The 27,791-nt window shown below is 39.1% G+C and overlaps 1 protein-coding gene across 4 annotated transcripts in view; it reads left to right on the plus strand.

Annotated features, from left to right (window-relative positions):
• The window catches only part of MPPED2 (metallophosphoesterase domain containing 2), a 240,608-nt gene that overhangs the window by 98,930 nt on the left and 113,887 nt on the right, over positions 1 to 27,791 (plus strand). For all 4 annotated transcript variants that reach the window (XM_074917980.1, XM_074917978.1, XM_074917979.1 and 1 more), the window contains 2 exons: positions 1,773 to 1,911; positions 26,205 to 26,347. The gene's annotated coding sequence lies outside the window, so the exon portion shown is untranslated. The remainder of the gene's footprint in view (positions 1 to 1,772; positions 1,912 to 26,204; positions 26,348 to 27,791) is intronic.

Raw genomic sequence — 27,791 nt, forward strand, 5'->3', positions numbered from 1 at the left:
GCTGTGTTAGCAGTTTACATCCATTCAGATCAGTACATGCAGGTGGCTGGCAATGCTATTCTGGATTGTTGAGCACGCAACAACCTACAGCATGATCTGGATTGAGAAATTCATCTCAAATTCTTTCATATTGGGGTTCTTGCAGGAAGGAGCATAACTAATGACACTTGATAGAATATTGTGGAGTTAAAGCAATATTTCATTTGGAGAACACACTCTGGGTGCTTTCATGCATGTTTTGAAGAGAATTTCTTCTTTTTATCTGCCCACAGGTTTTGTCAGCCCCCAGGGGTAGAATGTTTGCATTGCATTTGTTTGCCCAGTACAGGTATTCTTCTAAATGAAAAATAAAAGTGCAGATTGTTACAAAAATCTTCTTTTCTCAATGCTTCTCTCTCATTCTGACAAGATGCTAACTTTTGGAAAATGGCTATCAACAGACAAATAAAAATGTCTTACCATTTTCCTTAAAAATTAGTTACTACAAAACTATGCCAATATTATCGTTGTATAAATTGCAGTAACTCTCTTGGCGTCAAACTGCCTTAACTTTCAGACAATTCTCAGATGAATAATGGAAAATAAGCCAACATCAGTGGATGGTCAATGAAAAAGTTGACTGTCCTCAGTCAGTTTGGGTTTCTTTGTGCTCAATTTTTATATTTGCAAATAGGGCCATTAGAGATGGAGCATATTAAACTTGAAATAAATATTTTAATATTATTTGATTGAAATAACTTGAAAAAGCTTCTATTTGAAGCAGTGGGGTTTAGTTTATATATATACTAAATATTTTCCTCAGAAATCCAGTTTTTCTGTCAAGAGGGAAAAAAGTTTGATATTTTTAAATAAAAGGGTTGTAGAATATAGAAACCAAAGATATACGTGGCATGTTATTTCTCTGGAATGCAGTTTGTTCTCAAAGGTTTGGGATTCTTAGAGGGATAAAGGATACATAGAGGAAGGTCTGAGACATCCAATTTCTTCACCTCTGTGACTTTCTCTTAAAAGCAAGTAAGACATCCCTGCTTCACCAGTCAAACTTTGTATCTGCAGTATGATGCTGCTAGGTCAGAAGAACATGGTCAGAAAATCTCTCTGTACCCTAAAAATGACACGGGTAGGCACTGACGATCAGATTAAAGCAAAACTTTTCTTAGATATAACAAAACCAGCAACGTGTGCTAAACATGGTAGTGTAAGCAATCTTCTGGCCTTTTAGCACAATACAATGACTTTTAGGAATGCATTCCAAAACCTGACTCTTCCTTATGGAAAAATAATCCCTTACACTGCCTGGGAAGGGAGAGGGCAGCAAAGCATTTTAACTGAAAGTTTTGGGGAGGCAGCAACCTTATTTTTATAGCATATTTTATTAGCTACAGACTTGCATTGGCAGTTTTACTCTATGGCATCTTGGTGCTATATAGCTAAAATGAGACATGAAATTAAATGCAAAATAGGTAGGAAGACTTGCAACTGCTTGCAGGTGGGATACATCTCTATGTATAATCACACTGAGTCAGTATTACCAGCGCTTTGGCTAGCATTTCAGCCCCTTTGGTGGTGTGATTTTTTTTCTTTTTCCCCATTGCCAGGTGGTTTCTGCTCCTGTGGCAGGCGCACCCACCCTGATGAAGATGGGACTTCCTGGCTGTTGAGACGTAGGAGCTGCTGATTCCTTTTTTGTGCCCTTGTTCTCAGGTCTTCACAGTAATTGGCTCCCTCAGCCAGTAAGAGCTGATGCTGACCACAGACCTGATTTGTTTCAGGTATAGATGGAGTCCCATGGGCGAACCATTTTTGAACCAGTCTTCTTTGGAGCAGCAAGGTGGCAGTCAAGGACTCTCCTTTTGGCTTGGGATGCCACCCCAGAAAAACTCCCTGAGGTTGGGAGCCCTCACTTTTTAGGTGAGTGATTGTGCATTTTGGATTATCATTAAATCCTAGGAATTCCTTGAATTGATTGTGCAATAATAATTTTCCTCTCATAGGCATTCAAATCTGTCATTTATTAATGATTGCTAGAGTGCCAATTGATTGCATTTAAAAAATAAATTTCGTTTTAAGTATTTATCCTGTTTATTTTGAGAGCTTCTGCAATAGCTCCCTAATTGCTTTTACGTGTACTGTGTTCTTGTATGACCTACCAGGCAGCATCTATTGATGGTCAGGATTGAGCATGTTTTTCATTGTAGTGCAAAGAGGATGATTTTACACTCAGGGTATTGTCTTATGAATAATACTTAAAGCTGACCAGAGCTTTGAGTCTGGAATTATCTATATTAATTAATTTCATTTGGGGGCAACTAAATTATTTTTCATTTTTCTCTGCAGTTTCAAAGAGTTGTTTATAAAACAATTCTTCTTCTAAGCTGCGGTAAATATGAGCAGTGGGGGAAATGATATCTGTATGCTTTTGAAAGGGTATATAGTAATCAATAGAGACAGAAGGCTCTTTATAAAAACAGAAAGTATTTGAAATCAACCTTTGAAATACTGCAGAATTTTTAATTACTCTTAATTTAATTCTCTTCTTTTAATTACTTGTCAAATGTTACCTTGATTTTTGTCAGATAGCCTTTCTGGTACAGGTTTGGGTCAGGCAGAAATACAGAGGTGTCAGAACAGAATAAAGCAGGAAGCTGGCTATGTCTCTTCCCATCCTTTTCTTGTGTGTAGGTTTTATACACACGGATGAATACCTGTCACATGTCAGAACTGTAAATATTGCAGAATTTTCTCTCTTTGGTTTCAAATATATTATTTTGTTTTAGAAGTTCAATGATAAGAGGACTATGTCTTTCTAATGAGACTTCCCTTTAACACCTTTGCTCATCTCCAGAAACACTAGTCCCAAAGTAGCAGACTTTTTTTTTTTTTTTTAATCCAGAGATATAACAGCTTCCTGAAAGGCATGCAGCCTGCAATTAACTTTTTTCCTTACTTTTATTTTTTTGTGGAAGAATCAAACTTTCTAACATACTCTTGACAGCCTCAGTCATTTGATGGGGCCCTTCAAGGTAAAAGGGTCATGAAACATCACAGAAAAGGGAGATGTCTTCAAAAACCCCAGACCTTAACCTTCGCTATAACTATACTTCTTTTACTTCCCAGGAAGAAACACTGTGCTTCAAAATGAAATATTTCTACCATATAGTAATAAACTACTGTCAAATAGGGAACAGATATAAAATTGCTTGTCAATTCTGTTCTTTTTTAAAGTCTGCAATGGGAAAAATGATTAGTATAAGGTCCATAACAAAAATTATTTCATTTATTTTTCTGTATCCTATTTTTTGGTCCAATCTCTTCTTCCCAAATCAATTTTATGAGATACTTATACTTGTGACTTCTGTCTAAGTAATACCCATAATACCAATAGAATTTTCAAAGGTGGACTTAACAGTACAATTATTAGGATCCACCGGATGCCAAATAAACTAATAATAACTGTACCACCTGTAGGAATGAAATCTTGATCCCATTGCCATGAGTGGGGATTGGCTGAATTGCTCTCAATGCTCAGACTCTGAGCTAATCGTTATCAGCCATACTGTCTGCTTGCTTTTCAAGCATGAATGTGACAATTATAGAAGTTATTTTATAAAAAGGGAAATGATATAAAGAAAATCTCTGACAACTATAGCAGCTTACCTGGGTGTGTTAATGTAGATATAAAGAACTATTGATAATTGTGTAAAATAATTTTACCCTTTAAATGGAAACTAAGGAGATGAAAAGTGTACTAATCTATCATTAAAAGGAAATGAACCTTCAGACGAGTTTATGACAATTCCTCTAGCTCACTGTTGCCTTGTGGCACTTGTTACAAACATTAGTCAGGAAAGGCGTAAAGGTGGTGATAACAATAGTCAGGTATGTAGCAAGGTATAATAATTGAGAGAACTGTCTAATCTGATTAGAAAACTGGCAGATGCCATGAGGAACACCCAAAATGTTTATGGGCTAAGCAGTGCCAAGGACCTCGACAGTGAGGTGAATAGACTAGTGTGGACTGGACACAGGGGAGTCTGAAAGCAAGGTGGGTAAGTAGTGGTGTCTGAAATCATTATGACTGTCAAAGGGTATCCTTTATGTAGGAAAGATAGAAATTAAAGGAATGGGTGATTTTTCTGTGCTAATGAATCCATAAAGTAATACAAAAGAACAGGATGGCTAAAATAAGGAGTTTGGAACTAAAATGCTTCAGTGTTGGTTGAACAATGATGTTATGACAAAGTATCATCAATGATCTATATACCACCAGGCTGTTTTGGTTGTGACTAAAGAACCTTGTTATGTGGTTTGACAAAGCACTGTTACAATTCTATTGTGGTGGAAAGGTTTAACGTTCCACATAAAAATGGGTGAAAAATTGAGAAATTAGTGGTAGGACCCAATTTTAATTCACTGTGAGAATGATGAGTTTCTTTATCAAGTTGTTAGAGAAGAAATAAAAGGTGATGCTATGCTATGGTAGGCAGTGAGTATATAATAAGAAGCTGTTCACAGAGAAAAACCTTGGCTTGGTTGATCCTTTGATTAATTTCAAATTAAATAGAAATATATCTCATACTGTTTTTAAAGAAATAACTTAAAGAAATCAAAGTAAATATCTGTTCAGTGGAGTCACTTTGGACTGTAGAACTCAGGACCTGGAATTGCTCTCTAATTTTGATTTTAAAAAATGTTTGAAATTTGCATCTTAAGCAGAAATAAACTTGTAAGGAAGGTTTTGAGGTCCGGTTCTGTGATGTTAAACTGGGTAACCATCTAAAAGATTATTAAGAGTAAAAATCCCACTAGAAATTAGGGAAGAAACTGATGACCAGAGGAGGAGTTCTGTCACGGGTAGGAAAAGTGTCTGGTAAGTATGACATGACAAGTGCCAAAGTCAAGATATGTTAGACTTGGGAAAGAAATTGAATGTAAATCAATGGTAAATACTTCCTTATCTATATTTTTAAAGAAAAGAAGGTGGTGAGAAAAAGTGGGACCTGCATTTAATGTAAACGAGGTGTAGACTGAGGATAATCTAGTTTTGGCCAAACCAATTGGAGCTGGGTGGTAGTGGTGGGGTTGTCAAGGAAGCAGCACAGTTCTTAATGAGAATAGAAAGTATGAAAATATAATCTTAGTAAAGCCAAAATAAAATCAAAACTTGAAAGCATAATATATAAATTTGGCAGGGAGAAAGTAGCAGAGAAAAATCTTGAATAACTTAAAAAAAAAAGGTGTGTGAAAATATGGCTCCTGTAGTTCCTTTTTATTTTTAAATGATCAGTAAAAATGTATAAGGTGCCAAAAAGCAGAATAAAAGTTTTGTTTAAGAAGTGTATACATGGTGGTGAGGATGGTCCTAGGTAACTGTTCGTTGTTCTAGCTTTAATAGTATTCAGAACTTTAGAGAAGTTGAAAGAAGGTATTAAGATTAGACAAACAAAAAGTTCTGGAGATTGATTAAAATGGGATAACACATTGAATTTACAAAAGATAAATTACACTGCATCTCTCTGATAAATTAAATTATTCATGTAAAGGATTTTGTTTGTTTAATCCTGATGTCAATAAACCATTCTGTATGGGCCATATGGGAAAAACCATGAAGGATAGGGTAGAGGGAAATAAGAGAAAAAAATGTAAGGTAGCTGAAGGATTCTACAAAAATCTGTTCTAGAAGTAAAAAAAAAAATTGATGTGAAGTAGATTGAATGGAGGTTTTTTAAAGGCCAACTTTGAATCATTATTATATAATAGCACTGGAATAAAAAGCAGGTACAGCATAATTAAATTATTGCAAAGCCCCAAATTATGAAGTCATTGTTATTAAGAAATGAACTTCATAAAGAAAGAATTTGGTGATTGAGGATAATGGAAAAGGGGAGGCATTTAAGACGACAAAGGATGATGCTATGCTTTCAAAAAACTAGTCATAAGGATTTCTTTTGCAAGATCTGAGCTAATCAATTGGAAATGACAACAAAAAGAAGAACTTGAATATATTAGCAGATTACAGGATGAGGGTGAGCTACCACCGTGATGTGGGCTGTTGAAAAAAGCAGTAGTTTGACACCCTTGGAGAAGTATTCCCAAAAGGGACAGCAAACTGCTAAGGTCATCTGTGTGACAGTGCTACATGTCATTTAAATTATTGCGTGCTGGTTTTGCCACTGTTTCAGTAATACAGTTCCAATTGAAAGATGTGTGGGAAAAAGGTGCAAGGATTATCGATGGGCTGGAGAACCTCTCTGCTGAGAAAAGACTCTGATAACTTGGTTTGTTTAGCCTGGCAAAGTGAAGCTGTAAAAGAGCTTGCTTGCTCTTTACAAGTATGTTAAAGAAGCAAACACCAGACAAAACAGCTGCTTAAAGGAAGGGAAAATATTGGCACAAGGACAAATTGTGTGTCACCTGGTCTTAGATGCATACATTTGGGCTGGAAATGAGATCTCTAAGGACTGGAGGAGGGAGGTGCCAGAAGTGCTGTCTGACCATAGAAATGGGAGAGAGATGCCAAGGTACTGTTAAGATGAAGGATGATTAATTTATAAACCAGATTGTATGATGATGTGGCTTGTGATAGCAGGCAATTAATTTTGATTTAGGAGGTTCCTTCCTGCCCTGTGTTTGGGATTCATTAAATGATCTTCCCACCTGCCTCAGAGTGCATGTAGAACGTGATGGTATGGCACCGAGGGAGCACCAGTGATGTCATTTTCAAGTGTGGAATAAAATCAGGGCATATACCACTTGAGATTGTTAAAGATTCTATGACTATTTTCTTGAGTTCTTTCTGACTGTTTATGGCCCTGCTAGCGCCATTTTTATTACCTACCTTCTGTCTCTTGCAGTTTTGCTGTGCCAACATAGGTCAGAATTTTTTGCCAATTCTAGCCTTCCTTACAGAGCACTGAAGGGCGAGGAAGAAACCAGACTTCCGCAGCTGAGGAGTGGGTCTGAATTCCCTGGCTCTGTTCAGATTATGGGATTGCATCCTACCACCTTCCAAACACCTCTGGCACTGCAGGAGTGGAGGTGGGTGTCAGAGGGCAATGACTAAAGTGCTCTTGAGCTTCACTGGTCAGTGCAAGGTGGGGCATCCCTTTTGGGAACAGCAGCCGGGCAGTTCTGTGACTCCTGAGACATGCTCAGACTCAAGTCTGGCATGAAAATGGGTTCTGGAATCAAAAAGCTATTGTGTTCCGATTCCTTTTCACAGTTTTCTTCTGGTAAGCCTTCAGTTTTTCTGCAATCACTGGATGATAGAAACCTGGCTAAGCATTAATTCACTTTGTTGTTGTGCATTAGTAAGCAGTGCCTGCATCCCTGTTCTGAAATATATATGCTTTAATGAATGAAATTACATTTATACATAAACTGAAAAAAGTATGAGTGGATATATCTTACACAAATGACATCTGATTTTTTTAATTGCATTAAGTAAATTAAAAATGTATATACTGATGGTAGGGTAGTAAGACAGATGCTCCATCCTCAAGAAAAAAAAAAAAAAACACAGAGAAATGAGGTATGAAGAATAATCAGGAGAGGGGAGGGGAGTTAAAAAGGTTGAATATTAATCATGAGACTTGGAACCACAATGGGATTCATGAGGTAGGATAAGAGTTAGATATTGCCTGCAAAAACCCATGCAGCTGGATTGTTTACCAACATACCTTTGTAAGAAATCTTTAAAATAAGGAACCTATCTACCAGAAAGTCTTTTCATGTTTCTTTCTACAAAATTGTCATGAAGCTTTGACTCTAGATAAGGGAATTATAATGAAATAAAGGAAACATTGTTTAGTTGTCAAAACGAATTTGAAGTGTGACATGTGTGGGAAGAAAGAAACCACAGAAAATTGGATATTGGCTCCTTGAAATTTACGTATGTAATGTGATGACTGTGGATTGTCTAAAGGAATCTAGCCCTCCATGGCTGGTAGAATCAACTGTTTTATTGACCTTTCTGGTTTTATGTTTTAGAGATTATTGATATTGACACATAAACAACTACGGCAAAAAAAGCTCAAGAAGTATTTATTTGTAATCAACTTGATATTCACCGTTTCTGCTTTTTTCTAGTTTTATTATGCTTGCTCAAATTTCTTAGTCAGTTTGAACTGAATGTTGTAGTGTTCACGAAACAAAATACTTTTTGCATCATAAACAAAATATTGAGTTTACTTAGATGATTAAGATTTGCTTTTATATAAATAAGAACTAGTCACATGCCCTGCCTGTGAATCAAAAATCAAATATTTTGGTGTAAGAACGACTAATGCTATTTCATCTAATTACTGCTCAGTAACCTTCACAAGGCTAAACTATGTAATATTCAAGTATAAAGGAACATGCAGAAATACATTCTCTCACACACAGAGATTTATATATGAGGAGAGTCAAATGATGAATTGTCATCTTTTAAAATACAGATATGAATTTAAGGCATTGTGCTTATCTTCTAATAGCCAAGCATTTGCATAATCAGGATCCTATCAGCTTCACAAGAAATGTATGGAATGCTGAAGTCAGCTTTGACAGCCACAGCACAGGGAGCTACCTCAATCTTTTGGTTTTCTTGTGGCTTTATAAAGAATTCTAGAGTATGTGATAATGATAGTGCAAATGAGCTTCTGTGAGACAATTTGTTCTCTCAATATCGTTCAGTTCTGTATAAACCATCGGTAAATTCTTAAGTTTCGTTTAAATTCTCTAAGACCTTTATAAAATGGTCCACGAATATGCATATAATAAGTTTATGATGACAAGGCTAAAAATCTAAAGTGAGGTGGACGAGAGTGTGTGTTAGCACAGCACAGTGACAGAGATGGCACTGTAAAGCCAAAGGCAGTATTACCTGATGCTTGGGGTTTTGCCATTTAATGCTCAAAAATTACCCTTGAAAACTAGGAATAGCTGTACTTTCCTTCACCGACACTAGTCAGAAGTAAATTTTTCCATTTCCAAAAGGGTTCACAGGAAAAAATTAGGAATGTTCAAATGATTAATACTGGGGGGAGGGGAGGGAGGAAGGGCCTGACTAGGTGATGGGTGATGTGTCTGTCACTGGTTAGAAGTGGCCGGGAGCTGGTAGCAACCAAAGCAGTCATTCTCTGACAGCTGGTTGATAGTTATGTAAACCTAGTTCATGCTTCATTCAACTCGCAGTTGACAAATACCTTGAGTTTCAGAAACTACTATGGTGATTGTCACCAACTGCAACGCTTTTTTCGGTAATTTCGCACTGAAATTCAGGAATGAATGAATGATAGAGAATTAGATGATCCTTTGATACTAAGTTGCAGTGGCCCTCCTCTCTACAACTGAAAGCATCCGTATGGACTTATAAAGACTCACGGAATTTGAGCCTTGGCTCTATTAGGCTCATGGTAGTGTCTCTCCCTTTTTATGCTTCTCTATGAGATTTTCTTTCCTGTGTTTTCTTAATGTGGGTTTACTGGCCAAAAGGAGATGCTTCGTGAGACTCCCCGTGGTTGCAGGAGTAGGGCCCCAGGTGAGCAGTGGGTCAGGCTGACAGAAGGCCCTGCTTCCAGGCATGGTCAAGGGAGAAAGGACTTTCCCTCTGCTGTGCTTGCTCATGAGGGGAAATAATCTGCTGCCTCCTTAGTAATTATAGGACCCACCACATACACACCTTCTTCTTATATTATGAGTGACTGAAATGTTGAAGAAAAGCTTAAAGTCATTTCTTTCAACCAGCCCTTATCTGCATGAGGAAATGTGAAACTGTGGCTGTAATCCTCTCGCTCCAGATGTGCGTTCAGATGAACCTAACGGGTGCTATGCAAGTGCTTGGCCTCTGCAGGGGAGATGCGGGGCACCACCCAGACAAAAAACCCAACACAGAAATAACAGAGAACTTACACTAATTCTGTGTGAAATGTTGCAGCAGCAGCAATATTTATATGTAAACAACAGTTTACAAAGTCAATTCAACAAATTAAAACTCGGTGAAAGGAAGGATTTAGTAAAAATTTATTTTTTATTGAATGCACAATACTTTAAGACAATTAAAACTAATTCAGCCCGGAATGCGTTATCAGTGAATAAAGTCTGTTCAGAAAGACCTACAGTTACAGTTAGTCTGTGGGTGTGTTTCCCCACATGGCTTTTCACACACCCCAGCTCTTTTTTTCCTTTCCACCCCCTATGCCTGGGTGCAAGAAGTGATTGCAACCCAGGCTGAGGCAGGCAGAGGCCCCGCTTCTGCTCTCTGTAAAAGCTAAAGTAGTTCTGTGTACTTTAATGGTGTCAGTCCTGATTTACTGTGGCACAACTGAGCTTGTAATCTGGCTCTGAAATAATAAATTGATGCACACTTGAGGGAAAGAAGGTCTCATGTAAAATCAGGAAAATGCTTTTGTTAAAGAAGGACTGTGAAATTTTTATTTTTGTTTTGATTTTTTTTAATCTCTGGTAAATAATTTTTTAATCAAATTGTCTTATCACATAAGAGTAAAATAAAAAGAATATATAGTAAATAATATTTTGGGCTTTGTGGAACTAAATGTAGACAGTGTGTTGTTTGGATCAGTGAAATGCATGCCTTTTTCAACATGTCAGGGCACTTCTGATACACTTGTGTTAGCATCATTATACTGCGGTAGGAGGAAGTCATTTATTTATTCCTTTTTGGCATCCACAGGATTTAGAGATGAGACATTGCCCTTCTGGATAAATAATCCAATTCTGATGCTTTCATTTTTTCCAGTAAAACATCAATAATTTGATATGTTTCTATTGTCTAAAGCAGTTTTGTCTTGATGAAAGACATTTTAAGTGGGCAGTGTTTCAGAACAAAATTTCTCTTATGTAGCTTGTCATTATGTGTATAATACATAAGTAAATCTTATCTATTAAATTAATGAGAATGTGAGGAGAAGGAAATATTTTTGATCAGCGGTAACCAAACTCTGAGAACAGGGAGGAAAAAAGATGTGCAAAAAGCTTCAAAATACAGCGTCGCATTGTTTGCAAAAAGCCTGCTGTTTCCTTTATGTCTAACTGATCCGTGCCAGAAGCCCTCTTGAATTTCTACAAGAATAGAGCTTCAGATCATCTGCATTCAGTGCCAGAGTCATGGCCCTGGAACCGATAATTGCCTCTGACAGGATTTAATTACCTTCTCCAGGACCTTTTCTCTGTTTGATTGGAGACCACCCCCTGCCTCCGATCAAATCAGACAGTAATAACACGCCGCGGCGCCGGAGCCAATCCCGAGCACGGCCAGCGCGGTGACCTTGCCGGGCCGGAGCCGATTGGCGGTGTGGGCCTTGGCGGCGGTGGCAGGCAGCCGTCACCGGCCGGCCGCCGGGAGATAAGAGAGCAGCATTAATGCTAATGGAGTCTGTCAGCACGCTGGGCCCTGGCTTGCAGCTGGAGCACGAGGGCTGCGGAGCCACCGCGGGCCCTGGGCCGCCCAGAGCCGTGGCCATCTCGGTGGGCCGGTGGCTGGTCAGTAGCAGTCGCCGGCCGCCTGCGCTCGGCACGGTCCAGTCGTTTGCAGGAGAGGGGCTTCCCTCCTGAAACAAGTGGGGTGAATCTCCTGGGGTGAAACCCATGGGTATTTTGTTACATAGACGGAGAACGTACATCGCTACTTGGTATGCGTCGCACAGCCCCTGTTTTTAATATTAACTTGGCACGTGCAGTCACTATATTATTTATGGTAGCTTTAATGTGGAGTCTAAATATACCCTCGGCTTTAAGAAAGAGAACTCCATCCATTTAGCAGTCAGCTTTTGGAGACCTCAATCTTTTGAGGTGAAATAGCAGCAGAATTTAGACTGTGGTATTTTTTAGCAAATATTTTTTTATTCTCAAAAATTAAGCAAAATCTTTTTGCCCACACCTCATTTAGCAGCTGGATGTCTTGACAGCATTACTGCTTTGAGAGTTTAAGTGGCTGGACTTCAACCGTGAGGTGTGCATAGCAGCCAAGAGTCAACAGATATTCTTTTGGTTTTGTTCAAAGTTATATTGATCTTGGTGCAGGTAAAGGGCTTGTCCCTGCTTCAGCAAAGCCAGTGGCTGAGCTCCAGGTGAAGCAGGGGTAGGTTCAGGCTGATTTCGTGCTATATTTGTTGCTTTATCTGTTTTCACCTCGAAGGGAGATGTAAATGCTGTGTAGTAAAATGGAGGGAGGGGGTGATTTGATGTCATGGTAACTTCTCCAACTATCCCTACAGCTGTACATAAAATCCAGTGCTGCTAGAGGCAACGCATCTCATAGCACCTCAGACAGCAGCAGGGGGATGCTGATGCAATTCTTTTCCTTGCTGTTCCACTGAGTAGAGCAGCAGTTACCCTGGTGAATGCCTTGCATCCCAGCATTGCCCCTTCCAATTTGAAAGGCCTACCAGTACAACCAGGAAAAAGGATCACAAACGCCCCTGCAGAAGCAGTGTTACTCAGAGAAGCAAAAGCAGAGAAGGGGAGGTGTTGGGGAGCATGGTCAGTCCTGCATTAGATAATCTAGCCCTTTGTGCAAATGCCTTGCCTTCCTTTTGCCAGTTTTTCCCTTTTCCTAAGTTTTCCTATAACTGAGGATCCAAGATGTTTTCGTATGCTCTAAATGGGAATTACAGGGAAACACCTCTCCTATCTCAAGGTGAAGAAACTCCCATATGAAAGTAGTGTTTAGTGAGAATAAATTGAGTTTCTATAAGGCAGCAAATGTGCCTTATAATGTGTATGTGTGACTCTGGTCTGACTGAAGGCCAGTTTAGTTGGGATTTATTTCAACCTTCTGTAGAGGGGCTGGCAACACAGCAGTCTTCTGAGATGAAGAGATGTTGGAAAGAAAAAGGTGGTGGTGTGATTTTTTTTTTTTTTTTTTTTCTTTTAAACCTCTACTAGCATATAGCAAAGTATGCAGACTGCTTGTATAGACTGGGACACCGCACAAATGCTCTTAACTGCAGTGCTAAAGCTCTTCCCTTTTCTCAAAGCAAAGTAGTGAAAGATCAAATAGTCAGCAAACCATTCTGAGTGGAGGCCCCTCCAGAAACATCAAGGGAAAATCCACTAACCCTGCCTCTAAAAGTTTTAATTTCTAGAATGGTCAAAACCACACAATTTTTTCTTCAACTAGTGACAGAACAAAACAGAGAGTGTGTGAGAAGTGTGTGTGTGTGTTGGGGGAGGGTGGGTGGAATCTGAGGCAAGTAGCATTTTACTTTTTTTTCATTTGCCCAGACAGATTCCACTGTGAACATGTAATGGTTTTCACTGAGGCACTGTGTTATTTTAAGGTAAATCTGCTGACTTCAGAATGCATAATCAGTTTCATGATCGTAATAAATTATATCACAGCCATCTCTGGTGGGAAAATGGAAGGATATGCACAAAGCAAGAGTGCTAGGACAGCTTGCTTGTTAGGATGCTAGCCTAGAACCCATTTCTTTGTTGGGTTTTTTTTTTTAAGAAAATAATTTTGAAAGCATCTAGGTCAGTTAAAAGCTCATTTTGAAAGCATTGTAAGCACTCAGAATTTAAGTCTTTCTGTAAGATGTTTTTTGAAAACATTGCTGCAGTTCACTTCCATAGCTGTAAATTGGGAATTGCAGCATTTCTCGCAAAGGTGATGTGTGAAGAAATATATTTGAAAGAAATCAGAACAAAACAGAAGCTCTCTAAAGACCTAGGATAGACAGACGGACAGGTTACATAGGCTGTGGTACTGAGAACATTTACTCCCTAGCAGTCGTAGCTTAAGCAGTTCAGGCATCCATCCCCCCTCCTGGCGGGTTGTTCCCAGCTCTTGCATTTGCTGCCACAACTGTTTGCACAGCGGTACGGTGAACTCGATCAAGAAATAGATCCAGCTGGTAAAAGATAAAATATATGCTGACTACATGGCAACACAAATGTCTGTGCCAGCCAAAACACTGGTTGGCACGTGGGGTGGAACGAAGGCTGGAAGGAAGGAGGATGGGAGCTACTTAAGCAACCTGCTACCGAAGGCAAAGCCAGTCTGTTCTTATTTCCCAAGTACCTTAAATGTTAATCTAGAACAGTAAAGGTTTTGTTCTAATGTGCTAAAAGGGTTGACCACGGTCTGATGAGAAAACTTGGGAGATTTTTGTCGCTGATTTCTATACAAGCAAAACTGGCTCTCCAATTAATGTATTATAAAATAGAAGTAAAATGAAACAAAATTCATTAACAATGGCAGTAGCCCATGAAAAGAGATGATTTAGGAGTCATACTGTCAACTGTTGTATTTTGATTTTTCTTAAGAATTTAATAGAAAACATACAAGTGGAACACTGCCTTTAAAAAAGACAGCTATAATTTTTTATAACTTTTCCTAGAAGCTTGTATTGTATGTCTGCCACAGTATTACTTTTTTAATTACCACTGCCTAATTGTGACATTAATCATTGTTGCATTACCCTTTTATATTTGAGATACAGATACTCATACTTCAGGTTTGTCTTTCCAGGCTTCAGTGGCAGTATACTAAAGATGAATTTCATCTATTCCATGTGACACAGGTTGTTTAACAGGAAAATGTTTTTATTAGAAGAGCTGGGTTAAGGGTCCATCTGGAACCAATTGAATTCTCTAATGGCCTAACCTTCTATTTCTAGAGGGAGAGGGGAGAAAAAGCAGGGAAGAAATTCAGGCTAACAGTGTAGTTCTGCAATATGAATTTAAGAACTTTCCCCTCTGCTCCCTCCAGCCTCTTGTTCTTGCTCTCTCGCTGTAATTTGCCATGCCCTCAGCTTTGTACATACAGCTACTTCTATGACTTGCTGTAAATTGTACTGTTCAAATCATTGCTGTTAAAAGTCATCATCAAAAAACGATGGGGGGAGCATGTAAACAGGACAAATGAGGGAAGAGTAAATTGTGCTATGGGAAAGGAAATAAGCGTGGGGCTATGGGGGGAGACCAAGACCTCCTCAAGCCATTATCATTGAGCCAGTCATCATTAAAGCCCATATGCCATATAATTATAGACTGTCATAGACTTTGATGATCAGCAGCCTTCTTTAATATTACCGAAGTATTGCTGTGTACCTCCCAAAACTGCATGCAAAGGCTTTATCAATATATGAAGTCCTGTAAAAATGGAAGGCTGATATTGCACCCTGATTCAAAGTCCAGTGACAATCCCAGATAGCTTTCCATGACTCCAGGTGGCTTTGGCCAGAACCCGTATGTAGCATTCTACATCAGATGGGAGGAATTCTGCCCGTCGTGTGCTACAAATAAGGCTGAGCTTAGGAAAAAAAAAAAAAAGACTTGCAGTAATGTAGTAATGTATCTGTAAAGCACTTTTTCATATCAGAAAGACATTGAGGCATCACTTGTCCTGATATTGTGTTGTTTATAAACCCAGAACTTACCAAGTTCCCCATCTGTAAACCTATTCTCACATTCAGGCACAATGTTAAACAATTTCTTTCTCGAATGCAGACAGCCTGTAAGACAAAAAAAAAAAAAAGATTGCTACTTGTCCAGGATGAAAAGGGCTACCAGACATACATTAATATGTCATGGGATTCTGAAACTTTTTTGATTGCATTGCTTGTTTAGATTCAAAACTGAGTGTAAGCGTCATTATTGATATATCACTGTATTTGTCTCTGCTGTTTTAGCAGCATCAAATAAGGTGTATGCCCCAACCACCTTAAAATTTTGTTAGTGATACAGAAAAAAATATCCAAAAAAGAAAATACTTTCCCTTTTTGAAGTTGACCATCAAAACCGTTTTATTTGTAAGCCATGTTGTATTACTAATTCATATCAGGGTGGACCAATAGTAAAATGTAGAAAAATTATATTATGCTGTTAATATAAACAAACAGCTGAGAAGTCTGAAGCTTGTGTTCCTTAGCACCACATCCCTGGCAGAAGCATTATAGGGTAGAGCATGGCTAAAAGAAATTAATTTTAAAAGTGTTGTTTGTAGAATATTGGTGAATGTATTTGTGTATGTGTTTGGGGAGGAGATAACTGTGCAGTTCGCTCCTAACCCCATCTGCTTAAGTGCACTGCACAGTTATTTGAAAAACCTTATAAAAAAGATAAAATCCTGAGTGCAAAGAGCCTAAAAATGCATCTATATTGAGAAACTGTAGCCAATTGATTATTCAGCTGGCAAAATGGAAATTTCAAGTTGCATAGACAGCTAATTGTGGCCTGCCTATGGAATGACAGGTCTATAATTTTTAGTTTTGTGCACATTCAAAGCCAGTCACCTTGACACTTAACAGTCCATTATCTGCCGGCCACCGACCATATGATGATATTCAAAGAGTGACAGGTCTTTTCCATTACAGAATGATAAAATGCACTATGCTTTATTTGGATAAAGCTGTCTTCACAGACAGAACAAACTAAGTGCTTATCTGATCGTTGCATGCAACAATGACATTGGGACACCTTTTACTCCACGGGGCTAACCTTTTTTTTGTCATTCTTTTGGGATAAAGATGAGGGAAATGAGTGAAACTGGTATCCCCAGTATTGTTTTGTAGAAGAACAGGTAAGCTGGCATTCATATCTATGATTTCTTTTCGTATTAAATAAGATAGATTGTGGGAAGCATTGGAACCCAGGTCATACAACTACATGATTCATAATCTAGGGAGAAATGTTTATTTTTTTATAAAAAAAGATTGTTGTGTTTTCAGCATGAACACAGAGCAAGGTCAGGAAACATGTCCCAGGATACCTGCTACCAAATAATAAAAAACAACAAACCACCACAGATCAGGCTGAGACCTAGCGTTTAATTCAAACTTACACAAGGGGCTGGATTCAGCCGGGGACTCTGCTGCACCTGCCCTGGATGTGGTAAATGTGTCTGTGGCTCTGTCCCCGGCCTGCAGCAAGAACATGAGGCTGGTGACCATCTCTATAGGAAAACACAGCCTGAAGAGCAGATGGTGCTCAGAGCTGGTTCTTTAGGTTAGGGCCTCCCCTGCCTGGGCATCTCTTCAGGGGGTTGTGCAATCCAGGGAAGGGCCCAAATCCGTGCTTCTGTAGCAAAAGCTCAAGCCACAGCGGACAGGGGGAGTCTCTTCCTTGTACCTTGCTGTGCATGGAGAGCCACACCTTCGAGCACTACAGACAGAGTACAGGGGCTTGGAGTTTTCAGGAACCTGATAGGAGATGGGCCTGTGTGAAAATCAAGCTGGTTTGGCCTCAGCACTAGTTTCTGTGCCAAATTATTCTCAGTAAATGTTATTTATTTCTAAATGTAAGTTTTTAGTTGAGAATTTTAAACGTGCCTTCAGAATATTTCTGAAGTTTTAATAGAGTTGGTATAGTTTTTCTTTGCCAGCAGGTCCTGTTTCAGCTCCCAGTGACATTAGCACAAAGACACTCTCCAATTGCTGGAGCAAGTGCTGGTTGAGTGACCATGCAGACCTTTGCAAGAGATAAGTTTTATCAACAGTTCATTTTGAAATGATCTTAAAATGATAAAAATCCTGTGAATTACAAATTTACAAAGTAATTTTCTTGAGCGTTTAGAGTTAGCAATAGTAACCTTTGCCACTGGAAAAGATGATTTGTGGATTTTCCAGGTGATACACAGCTGCCATTTCAGTGTTGTATATTATTCTTTTAGCTCCTTGCTCATTCAATAATGAGTGACGATAAATCTACAATACTTTTGTGATTTATTTTTTTTTTTTCTCCTATAAGAAAATTACTTCATATGCAAACATTTAGTCTCCTGTGTTCTTATATGTACAGTATATTACATGTATTGATAGCTCTGGAGAAAGGGCTAATGAAGAGAGCCTCCTCTGAAGAGAACAGTCATGAGACTTCATTTGTTCCCTACATGCTGCAATAATACTAATACACCTTTTACTCTACAGAATGGCTTGTACTTGGGGAATTGTGTTTCATCCAATTTTCTTGCAAATAATGAACAAGTTCCCCCAGGTTTATTGGCACTATCTTGTGCACACTTTTTTGGTGTAAATTATTTATTCTACTAATTTAACAGCAAACAGTCTAGGATAGTGAGCTTAGTGAGGCAATTTCATACATATTGGTTGTAGGTTAATTATTTAGGGATTGAGATATCTCTGGTAATGCCAAATAAGTAGAAACCTAATCAGAGAAAGCAATTGAATGCGTCTAGGTTTTCCAAATATCAGATCATGCAACCATTATTTGATGGTCATTAAGTTTGGTGTTTTATTGCAAAAGAACACAAATGTGTTTTGAGGTAGTCCACAAGTAATTTCCCAGGCGATCGACTCTTTGGTCACTATGAGCCAGCTAACCAGAATGTTCAGATCCACATATTCTGTTATTCTGGAAAGGGAGATGGTTAAGGATGTTTTTGGATATGTGTCTTGTGGGATAGCTTAACAGTTTGGAGGCTGTTGAAATATGAATGCTGAATAATCAACAGATAAATCATATTTAGGGCTAAAATAAACATCCTCTGCTGATTTTTTTTTTTTTTAAAGAGGTGGTGTGCAGCCACACAGAGGAGATAGCTTAACTGTTATAATTGTCATTATTTTTATAGAGAGATTTTTATGCTAGTCATTTGAAAAATTTGAAACATCTCAAGTCTTACGTAGCATCACTATTCAGTGTCTGTTTACTGGGAATGGGTATTGTGTATTTTTATTTAATTCAATGAGGAAAACATTATTCTTAATTATGTGAGGTTTTTTTTCAGCTGACGTAAGTTGGGCAATTCATTGGAGAGAAGAGTAAGCTCTGAGTAGAGCCTGGGAAAACAATGAATGAAAAGCTGTGTGAAGAGAAATCTGTGAGCAATGCTTGGTGTGTATAAAATGTTGATGTTAAGGCATAGTTGTTTCCATTCTGTCATCTTTATTTCTAGAGCAAAGTTACTGCTCTGGGCTGTACTGTGCTTGACTCTTTAAACGGCAGTTAAAGCAGCCCTTTAGAAGGGCTGCTGCAGACTCTTTGTCTTATGTCCATGTTCTAGCACCTCTTCAGTAGCGGTTTGGGAGAGGGTGTGTTTTATTTTTGAAGATCCCCAATGGAGCAATCTGCTCTATAGGCTGTTTGTTTTGGTAGGGTTTGGTTTTATTTTCTACGTTTGTTTTGGTTTTGTTTTTTTAAATACACCTGTGGATTCCTTTTTAATGTTATATTTAAAGCAAGTTCCTAAAACGTGTATTGAAGTTGTAGCAGATGACGTGGAAGATTTGAGGTGATCCCTTTTTTCTAAGGCAGTTCATTCCACAGTTTTAGGTCAGCCTTCATGGGTGTGCTTGCTCCCTTCCAGAGAAGCCCTACCTTCTTGCCTAAGAATCTGTTTTGCTGGATGAGTGAGTAGTTCATTGAAAAGCTTTAGAATTCACAGGCTTTCCAGTGTTGAGAGTAGAGGATATGATGGTGAAATCACGATAGTTTGCATTGTCAAAGGGATGTACTGAAGCATTCTGCACTAATTGGATTTTCTTTAGCACGAAAGCCTTTGTGCCAGATGTGTTGCACTGGTAAGAGAGATGAATAACTGAAGCCAGATCATTAACAAGCAGGATGGGATGGAGTCACTTAGCGGCAGATTGAAGGAAGCCTCATTCGTTGCCACATAAGGGCATTCTGCTAGCAAGGATTTCAAGAGTACAGCTAAACATGTTTCCCATTTCACATTCAGTTGATCTGAGAGGCATCCTAACAATACATTATTTTTCTCTATTTCACTGTGTAAAACTAAATACAATCCTTCAAGGAGGATGAATAGCTCAGATGCATCAGCTGTTCTCTGATAGGAAGACATGCTAATCTGCTAAATTCTCCAGTTGCTGTGGGATTTTTGCATTTCTAAGGAGAGAGCTAATAAAACTCATGATTAGTGGAAGAAGATAAGAGAACCTTGGATAGTGCTTTAATGATGGAGTTCTTCAAGGAAGCAAGGAGACCTGGGGCTAGAGTCTGACAGCTTCTGAAAAGAAGCCCGAAAAGATGGGTGTTAAAGTCTGTCCAAGGTTCTGTGTAGCTGTGGGGTGGAATAAAGAGATTACCTCCAGCTATAAACTTAGAGATCGTACAGCAACTTTTATTTTATGGAACCATGGAAACTAAAAATTAAAAACATGAAAGGAAGACTGCAATAGTTGGAAGAGTATATGAGGAATCTTGGCAAAAGTACAAAATAAAACATATACAGCTGTGTTAAGAAAAATATTTAACTCCATTTTAAATGTCATGAATCATTAGGATGTGTTAAAAGGTAAAAAGCAGCATAGTATGGTTTTCTAGTGAAAAATAAGGAAAGCTGCATTTCACATTACAGTAAAATGTTTTAATTACAGGAGTATGCTGCACTTCGGCTTAGGTGCAGTCCCTGTGGTCTTAAATCCATCAGTTTAGAATTGTGAAATTACATGTGGAAATGGAAATACAGATAATCAAAGGCGTCAGAGTTACTCAGGGTGAATATAGGAAGGGCTGAACGGGTTATGTGGAGGATTTGGAGCAATTGGACACGTGCTGGTCCTTGTTATTTTAGAATCTTATTTTGTTAAGACAAGGTGCCAATGACAAGTAAGAAAAAAGACTTTTTCATAATTCAAGAATTATATGACCTGGCGGGCTGGAAGAAAGAATCTCTTAATGTTTAGCTTCTGTGGACTATTCATGCAGTACAGCTATTTTTCCTACAAAGTTGAGAATGTGTAGGAAATTAAACTGTGCAGCGTAATTAGAATTGAGGAATAGCACATCTAATTTTGTGGTACTAGTCTGGCCAGTGAGTGAGAGCAACAAATGAAAGACACAACTTCATAAGATGAATGATTTTCTGACTGTGATAAACCACTTGTTCGTTCAGTATAAGGAAGAAAAATGGATATGGATTTAGACAGCCGTAATGGATAGGTCTTTAAAAGCCTCCTAGTTTGGGAAAAAATTTAAATATTTATTTTACTAACCTAGATGGGGACACTTTAGCTAGTCCAGTGTTTAAAGTTATTCTTCTATTACACAACTTAGAGTTCTGTAAAGTGCTATGTGAAAGAGGTAAATGAGCAAGTCAGGTACTGGAAACAATCTGGTTCCTAATAGTAAGGAACTCAACAAAGCTTAATTTATCGTGTTTAAGAAAACACTGGGTTTGAGTTCCTTGTTTTTTCTTTCCTGGTTATACATTTAAAATCATCAGTGCAGGATACAGTGAAATTAATGGGCTACAAAGGATTAATTCTGTTGGTTGAGATGCTGCTTCTACGTGAGTATTCAGTAAGAAAGCCCTGGATCCCACTCTGCCAGGTTCCTTGCTTTTTGCTGACCTGAGCTGAGACATGCTTTCTGTAATATGACATGAGATGCAGCATTGTATTTCTAGTGACAGACTTCAAGTTCCCCCTTCTCTTCGTGGCATTGACTTGAATTTCTGCAGAGAGGATATTGTAGACAGGCACAGCAGTAAGGATTTCTAATCCTTTTTCATAACAAAACTCAATGAAAATCTTCAGAAACTCAACATACCTTGTCTGCTAGGCTTTGTGCAGGAGTTGCTTTTTTATTTCTGCTGAGAAGCAGTTCTTAAACAGAGTGCAAACCAGTAGGAATGACCATACAAAAGGTATGGTGCTTTCCATTGTATGACCAGGCTGTTGCCCAGTTTACTTCCTGGCATCTCTAATGGCATGGAGACAAAGCTCACAGCCTAGCTACATGAAAAGGAGGGCACGGGGATGATTTGGATACAGCCAAACTGATCAGGGAAACTTGAAATAAGAACACCTGACAGATTCAGGGGGTTCTGGGTGGAATATAGCCTTTAAAAGTCTCAAGAGAATAACACATTGTCTTTCAGTGACATGTCTTTCAATGAGTCCTCTCATTTTCACATTGTTCTTTAGTATGAAATGTTAAACGGAGATTCCACCTGCCTGTTCCACAAGTAGGTCAGCATTTGATAACTGCATTAAAATCAGCCTTTCCTAAATCCTCTCTCTCACTGTAATCCTTCCTGTCCCTTTCAATTTTCCTATGTTCTAATGCTCCATTATGGAGAAAATATTGAGCCTTTTTTCAGATTATTTCCAAACAATCACCCACAATGGAGCTGTTTTGTTTTTGTTTCGGATCAAGTTTCTTCCCCAAAAGCTTCCGATGATAGACATCACAGATATGATGCCACATGGGAAAGAATTTTTTTTTTGTGCTCATGCAAAATTCCATGTCTTTTTCTATTGTTCTGGAAAAAAAACCCCAAACCACCAAAACAAACTGGTTTGGGTTTGTGAAAATGTCTTAAAGAATATATTCAGAATATTTAAACATATTTGTTAATTTAATTCTCAAGCCTAACATCCAGTTCATTTTCAATGTGGCCTATCACTTCTGGTGTGACATTACTGAAAACCTTCTGATTAAAGCCAGCTCTCTTATGCATACTTTACCTTTGTGACCTATGAGTAGCTTGAAACCATTTGAACTCCGTCTAAATTGGATCCCCCTGGTTGTAAGTGTTACTGCGTGTCAGTTCTATGTCAGTTGGATGGAAATCTTGCTGCAGAGGATGAAAGTTCACAGCTCGGTATTAATCTACTGGGCAAACTACATCTAATGCCTTCAGTTTTCTTGAAATACAGCTTCTGATGACCTCTGACAGGTAAAATACAATATAGGATGTTCTAATATTCATTTTCAGTGTAGATAGTTAAAGTCTATCATGTATCATCCTTCTGTACCAAATAAATGCTGTGAGAGAAAATTAAGAATAGCAACAAGTGGGTTATTGGACATGGAGACTTCTGTTAATAAGATACATCTAGGTCCACTACTTCACAATTGTCTTTTTGTCAAAACAGAAAATGCAAATCCTGGCTTCAGTACAGGAGGCTGTGTAGCAGAGAACTGCTGGCTGGGTGTCCCTTGATATCTGTTGGATGAGACTTTCAAACTGGTGTGTGAAGAGGAGTTTAACAAAAAAAAAAAAAAAATTCCTGAAGCTTCATGGCTTCTGGAGCGGGTGGCATAGATCACTGAGTGCTGGTGGTGTCTGTCTTTAACTCACAAATAAGAACTTTGAATTTAACACCGGCTACTGTTTAAAGGACAATTTGTATAGATTTGTGAACCCTAAATGATACCGTTACCAACATCCTGTGTGGAGTGACACCTTTACTCTGCTCTGTGGTATTAGGGAGTCTTAAATTGCAAGTACATTTTGGTTTGCTTTTGAAGGGACCTTTTTGTACATAAAATTCCAAACTAAAGAAAAAAAAAGTCTAATAGGTGCAGGTTTCTAACTCTGCAACTTCATCTCACTTCTGGATAGACTAATGGTAAAACTCACACCTCTTTCAGTAGGACATGATTGACTTTTAAATATTTAGTATCTGAAAGGAAACTGATCCTGTGTTCCTTGCAAATCCCAAGTTGTCTCTGAAAATAGTGGCATTTGGTACAAGGAAAGAAATTTAAGATTAAGTTCTGGTTTGTGCCAGGATGATCCTGATGCTGGGAGGGAAGCTTTTTAGGCACTAGACATGAATCAAATTCATCTTTCTCAAAACTTTTCTCCAGTCCTACTGCAGAGAGCTGAAAGAGTGTGGTTGTGCTAGGCCTGAATGGAGCCTCTGGCTCTTCAAGAAGCTTGTGCTTCAGCCCTGTGTTTAAAAGAGAAATTTTAGTCTATAGAGTGTGTAACTAGTTGATAGTATATTTTGAGGCCTTTTAAATCCTCTTACTCTGTAGTTTGTCATTACAGAACATTTACATTTGATCAGTCAGACAGTATATCTCATCTGATGACTCTCATCCTGTCATTCCTCTTAGGCAAGAACAGTTGTGGTGAAGGGAGTTAAATCCAGCTGGTGGCCAGGCACGAGTGGTGTCCCCCAGGGCTGGGTGTTGGGGCCACTCCTTTTAACATCTTCATTGATGCTCTAGACAAGGGGATCGAGTGCACCCTCAGTCAGTTTGCGGATGACACCCAGTTGGGTGGGAGTGTTGATCTGCTCGAGGGCAGGGAGGCTCTGCAGAGACCTGGCCAGGCTGGAGCCATGGGCTGAGCCCAACTGGGGGAGTTTCACTGAGGGCAAATGCCGGGGGCTGCCCTTGGGCCACAACAACCCCCAGCAGCGCTACAGGCTTGGGGAGGAGTGGCCGGAGAGCTGCCAGTCAGAGAGGGACCTGGGGGGTGATTGACAGCCGGCTGAACAGGAGCCAGCAGTGTGCCCAGGGGGCCAAGAGGCCAGTGGCCTCCTGGCTTGTGTCAGCACTGGCGTGGCCAGCAGGGACAGGGAAGGGATCTGAGCCCTGGGCTCGGCACTGGTGAGGCCGCCCCTCGCTGAGTGAGTTCAGTTCTGGGCCCCTCACCCCAAAAAGGCCATTGAATGACTCGAGCGTGGCCAGAGAAGGGCAACGGAGCTGGGGCAGGGTCTGGAGCACAGGTCTGCTGGGGAGCGGCTGGGGGAACTGGGGGGGTTCAGTCTGGAGAAGAGGAGGCTGAGGGGAGACCTCCTGGCCCTCTGCAACTCCCTGCCAGGAGGGGGCAGAGAGGGGGGATGAGTCTCTGGAGCCAAGGCCCCAGCGCCAGGCCCCGAGGGAATGGCCTCAAGCTGCCCAGGGCAGGGTCAGGCTGGCTCTGAGGAAGGATTTCTGTGCAGAAGGGGCTGTTGGGCGTTGGAATGGGCTGCCCAGGGCAGGGGGGGAGTCCCTATCCCTGGAGGGGTTGAAGAATAGAGTCGACATAGCGCTAAGGGGTCTGGTGGAGTTGGGAACTGTCAGTGTGAGGTTAATGGTTGGACTGGATGATCTTCAGGGTCTTTTCCAACCCAGGTGATTCTATGATAAAAAAATAAGAGTAATAAGTCAGTATTGGTATGGCCAGAGGTATTTTAAGACAGTGGCTATTGGATCAGTTCTTGGACAGTTTATCTTCCTGATGTTTTCATTTTTAAACCCAGACTTCTAAAATTCTGAGAGCCTGAATCTTTTTTCCTTTGAGTCACACAAAGAAATAAACTTTTAATTACAACATGTGCAGAGCCCAGAGTCCAAAACCTTGGAGTTCTCTTCCATCAGAGGTCTAACACCTGCTATCAGAGGATACATATATCAAGTCAGTGGAGGTCCCTGTGGGTGCAGTGTACAGGTCACACTGATCTCTGGGACAGCAGAGCTCATTCAGCAGCAATGCCACAGAAGTTTTCTGTGAGTACATGTGGTGTATGTATACACATTCTAATATAAGTATAGAATAACAGCATAGGGACTCCTACAACAATGTGACAAGAACAAAGTATTAAAAAAAAATAGGAAAGGAAATTAAGCAGTTTGCAGACTCTGGTAATCTTGTGGCTTGTGGGCTTTAATCATTGATTTTTGCTTTGTTAATTTGGCAGTATTGAATGTAGGTAACTAGCATTCTGATCTGACAAATATGTGGAAAAGAGCACACTGATGAAAATCCATCAAAAGATAGGTGAGTGTTTCAGAGTAGCATGAGTGTGCATAGTTAGTCACATTCTGAACTGAAAGTACTGACCTGTGGACTGACAGCAGAGATCTCTTCCTTTACTGTTCATTGTCTCACATTATTCATTTTAATAGAGACCCCCCAGATTTTCTTTTTAAGCTTACAGAGTGTTTTATGATAGTCTAAACTTGAAAGAATAGGAAGAAACAAACAACAGTGGATGAAATAGTATGATTGAATTGGTTTTGCACATGAAATAGCTGGCTAAGAATCATGTATGCTTTAAAAAAGCTTTTATATCCACAGCTCAAATATAAGGGCCTGATCTCAAGGCAGGGCAGAACATCTTCCTTTCAATTTTATCAATTTAGCTAGAAGTGAAGCCAAGGATTTCAGTGGGATGAAGGTGATTCTGTAGGTTCTGCTCTCTGACCCAACAACATAAAGTATAGCCTTTAGTCTGAAGCTTGGGCAGAAGCTTAGATATACATTTGTTCAGGTTTATTCTAGATTTTGACCTTCTTAAGGTTAACAGCTTGTTCTAAATGAGAAAGACTTACTGTCAGACTGTTAGTTTATCTTGCATCTGGGTAGAGAAATCAGCTAATCAGGGGAAGTTTTCTGTTGGATTTGTTTTAAAAGCTATAGAGTTTTATAGGCTTAGCCCTGTACTGGATATGCCACTGGACTTGTGGAAAATTGGGATCTGAACCCCTACTTTTTTCTTTGTGTTGCCATTTTTGTATTTTTAATTTTTTCCCTTTTCACTTCTCCTTTCCAGAGGTGAGACATCTCAATGAACAGGTCACTGTGACAATGAGAGTGCTACAAACAGACACTGTGACTCTGCTTCTCTCAACTACTGTCAAAGGCTCTGCTCTGTGCAAATCTGAATGCACAGCAGGAATCCACGGGAACAGAAAGGTACCTTAACTGGGATTTATAAACTGATTTTATAAACTGGTTTTCTTTTAGAAGACATCTTTTACAGTAAGATTACAGTTTGAATTTGCAGTAGTAATGACCACAGTTCTGGCTTTTGTGATGTTAATAGGTCTGAGGAGGGGGAAAACCCTGATAGAAGACTCTTCAAGTTCATAGTTTGGGTTAACAGTAACAGACAGAGAAAATGACTTTTTAACACGTAGGTTTTGAGATGACCTCATGGGAAAAGATGATATCAAAACCCATGGAAATCATGCATAGATTAGTTTATAAACTTGAATTTATTACCAGAAAATCCTCTCAAGATTCCATTTACCCTTTTTCTACTAAGCCTCCTATCTATATATTCCCTAATACAAGGAAGTCTTCTAGGTATTTGTTAGCTCAACTTTCTAATTAGGCTTATTGATAATTAATCTGGATAAATCCATGTGCAGAAACTTCTCATTATCATTCTTTTAAAGGATGATATGGGACCTTCAAGAGATGTTTGTTTATAGATATTTTCTATTTCGTGGTTTCTGCTACGTACATGCCATGGTGAGATTGTGGATATAGTTTAGTTAAATTTCCAAACGAGACTACACTTTACAGAAATTAGTGCTTGGTATCCACTGCTTGATCTTGATGATTGCCTTTTGTACATTAAAATGTTGATGTGACTGTAATAAATGTCCTGACATAAATACTTTAATTTACAATAGCACGCATTCTATCTTTTCTGGGTCATTTTGGTTTCTTTTCTTGTTTGTTTGGTTTGGGGTGGGTTGTTTGTTTGTTTGTTTTGTTTTTTTTGTTGTTGTTGCTACTTCCTGGTTCTTGTTCAGCTCTACAAGCATACTGCTGTCAGGAGGAATAACATATAGCTTGCAGTCCATCATCTGCATTCCCTTTGCATTAGGTGTAACACTGGCATGAAAATCGGAGCCCCTGCTCCAATTTTTCCAGCTGGCTCTGTCTTCCTGTGATCTTTTTGTACAAATTTTCTGGCAATTCCTTGAATATGCAAGCCTATATCCCTTTCTTGAGCTTACACACACATGGTACTATCTCAAAACATGGGTACAACTGGATAGAATCATCAATAGTTTTTTCAGTAATCTGAGTGTGTTTACTCATGTAGGCAAACCCTCAAAACATACAGTATTTTCTTCTTTTGTCCTCTTGCTCTCAGATTTCCATGTAAGCTTGTTTTGTTTTCATTCAAAATATATGAATAAAGCAGTATCAGGATCTTTTCACTGCCATCTTCAGGTATTATTTATAGAGTACTTTCACAGCTTCAGGAATTGTTAACTTTTAGGCAATAAATGTCATCTTACTTCTGAGGTTACATTTGTTTTATTTTCCTTAGCAGTATTATTGCTTTAAAACTGTAATATGTTTTCTATTTTGGTCTTTTTCTGTTGCCCCAAGGGACTTC

Source organism: Athene noctua, chromosome 14 (genome assembly GCF_965140245.1).
Source record: "Athene noctua chromosome 14, bAthNoc1.hap1.1, whole genome shotgun sequence".
Classification (NCBI taxonomy): Eukaryota; Metazoa; Chordata; class Aves; order Strigiformes; family Strigidae; genus Athene; species Athene noctua.